The sequence below is a fragment of the Ostrea edulis genome, chromosome 3 (genome assembly GCF_947568905.1).
Source record: "Ostrea edulis chromosome 3, xbOstEdul1.1, whole genome shotgun sequence".
NCBI lineage: Eukaryota > Metazoa > Mollusca > Bivalvia > Ostreida > Ostreidae > Ostrea > Ostrea edulis.
Window position 1 is genome coordinate 78333476 of NC_079166.1, and position 3263 is coordinate 78336738.

The window sequence follows — 3263 nt, forward strand, 5'->3', positions numbered from 1 at the left end:
GTCATACAGATGTAGACTAGTATCATAGTACCTAAATAATGTCATACAGATGTAGACCAGTATCATAGTACCGTTACTCCAATTTTTGTCGAAATACCAGATGTATTTTGATAAACAACAAAAACGACATGACCTAATTAACGGTGAAGAACCTCCAATAGCGGACCCCGCCCCCGTCATGTAGGACAGAATTAACGGTGAAGATCCTCCAATAGCGGACCCCGCCCCCGTCATGTAGGATAGTGTTACGTGAAAGATCGTTAGACTATTTTGCAATGATGTCCCAATATTTCCTTATATATAAAATACATACATAAATTTCCAATGTGTTTGCCTTAGATTGATTGATTGTATCATGATTAACGTCTGCTCGAGAATTTTTCACTTATAGGGAGACGTCACCAAGACCGGTGAAGAGCTTTAAATTTAGGCCTATACTCGGCGCTTACGACCATTGGGGCAGTGAGGGTTCTTTAGCGTGCCACACCTACTGTGACTCGGAGATGACCGTTTTTAAGGTCATCTCCGAGGACCCATGACATTCACACCTGATGCCGAGCGTTTGTCGCGGCCGGGATTCGAACCCCGGCCTACCGCATGCGGGGCGAACGCTCTAACCTCTCGGCCACCGCGAAGGGTTTTGCCTTAGAAAAACATACAAACTGTAATGACACTCATGAACTCGCTGCTGTTGTGAAAAATGCACGTAAGAATCTTGATAAATATAGTACGTCTGTTTTAACGGTATGCTGAGGTCGAGCGTCACAGTTCACACCTTCAAGAATTCTCCACCAAAAAAAAATAAAAATTAATTTTATCTATCAGGAGTTCGGCGTTTACTATAGGCCACAGGCAATTGTATCGCTTGGGGTCGAATTTACTATACTCTTTATATAGTAAATCCTGTGTAAGGAAAATTGCAACTTTCTGACTTTAGAATATAATTCTGCTGATCTTAAAAAGTGTGATGACTTATATATTTTATATGATAATTTATTAGATTTATTTCTAGTAAATGGAATTATATACATTTTGTATACTTTTATCAGATAAAACTGTGAGTATGGAGTTACCTTAACGATAATAATATTCATTCATTGTCAATTCTATATATCCTTGTCAACTTGAAATAAATTAAGACACCACTGCATGGACTCGTCGACTTCTGCTTCATACTTAAATATTTTAATGAAAATAGATATCAACGGCAAACTAACAACTCAGCTTTATGGCAAACGTTATGATTTCAGTTTCTCCACCGTCAACTTCCCATATATATGTAGCAATATTCCATTATCACCTGCATATGGTGTGTATATATCTCAACTGATTCGATAGGCAAGAGCTTGTTCTGCAAGCTATCAGTTTAAAAAAAATCGAGGCAGACAACTAAGAAGTCGATGTTGCAGGGATTTCAACAGTCTCCTTTACAATCAGCATTTCACAAATTATGTGGTCGTTACAATGATCTAGTTTACTAATACATCTCATTGGGTCAAATGCTACCTAACGTGTTTGATACAGATTGCTGGGTCGTTCTTGTCTACGATTTACCTGATCAAGATATAGGGCTCACGGTGGGTGTGACCGGTCTACAGGGGTGCTTACTCCTCCTAGGCACCTGATCCCTCCTCTGGTGTGTTCAGGGGTCCCTGTTTGCCCAACTTTCTATTTTGTATTGCTTGTAGGAGTTATGAGACCTATCACCGTTATCTTAATTCGTCTTTCATCATAGGCAACTGATTTAATAAAGCACACACACAGTATATATAAGATCTTTACTTAAAGGGACTGGTTCACGATTTTTGATAAAAAAAATATTATTCATTTTTGATGGTAAACATTAAAAATATAACTCATTTAATGTTGACAGCCAAACTTTTGACCTTCTGAATGCAAGAATAAAAGCAATATTTTAGCCTTAAATCTGTGTTATGTAAACAAAGACTCGAGTCTTTTCATGTTTACAAACAAACAATTGAAATATTTATTTTGTCATATAAAGCATCTTAATCTTGTAAAATCACAAATTTTAACTTTTAGATGACACATTTACCCCCAAAATGCTTGAAATGTGAAAGATATAATAAACTTAGATCGATATCCATTTCTTTTGAGAATTTCGTAAACAATAACATACCGCAGTCTTTGTTTACAAAACAAATAGAGAACTCTCTAAAATGAGCTTCTGTGATAATGTATAACCTTAATTTTTATGTGAACTCTTTTAAACACATTAACAGTAGATTTTGATCATTAAAATTGAAAAAAAAATGTTGGGGAAAATCGTGAATCAGTCCCTTTAAAATATTTCAAATGCAATGTGCATCTTGTATGACCCTCTTAAATTCACCTCAATCACGTCTCATTCCCATTTCCCACGACCGTGTAGCGTGAACAGAATTCCATCGTTATCGAAAGCAACTTTTATGACTTGTCTAGATGGTCGAACGGAAGAAATTCAACTCCGCAGGTCTCAATTTCATCCCCGGTCCGAGTAAGGACAGAAGTAGGTATCCATGTAAAGTGAATTTCTTTGTGATATATATGTACATTTGTATACTTTAATGTACTGTGTAATAATTTAATTCATAGACTCTTTCTTATACTGCCTTGACTACAGCAATTCAATTAATCAGTTATAAATCTTTAATCCTCATTTAAATGAGACTATGCTAGAACACTGACTGATTTTATGTCCGGTCGAGAAATTTTCACTCATGTTAGGGCGTCAGCAGCTATAGGTGATGTGCCACAAATTTTGACCTATGCATGGCGCTTGGGGCCGTAGCAGTAAGGGTACACAGGACCGGTCATATCCGAACGACTCGTGATTCTCACTTCTAAATGCTAAGCGTTTGGCGACCTATTTTACCATCTTAGGTTTGACTCGGCCATGGCGCGAGTGGTTTCGAATTCACAACCTCCCGGTTATGCAGCGAACGCTCTACCACTGAGCTACCGCGACCGGTCCAATGCTTATGCTTGAAGAATAAGCAAAATAAAAATCTTGCAATAGGTTCACCGTTGCGTTCAAGCATTAAATAGTTGGCAAAAACAAATGTCCGTGAGTGTGCGCAGGCGCCACCATTCTTCCCAGTTTGCGGATAAAGATTACATCATTTACAATACGATTGTTTTGTCGATATGGCTTTCCATACCTTCATGGGCTACTTCATTAAGAAAGTGTGACACCCCCCCCCCCCCCTTCCCTAAACATGTTCTATCACAATGTATACGAGTTATAATATACAAAGAGAGAA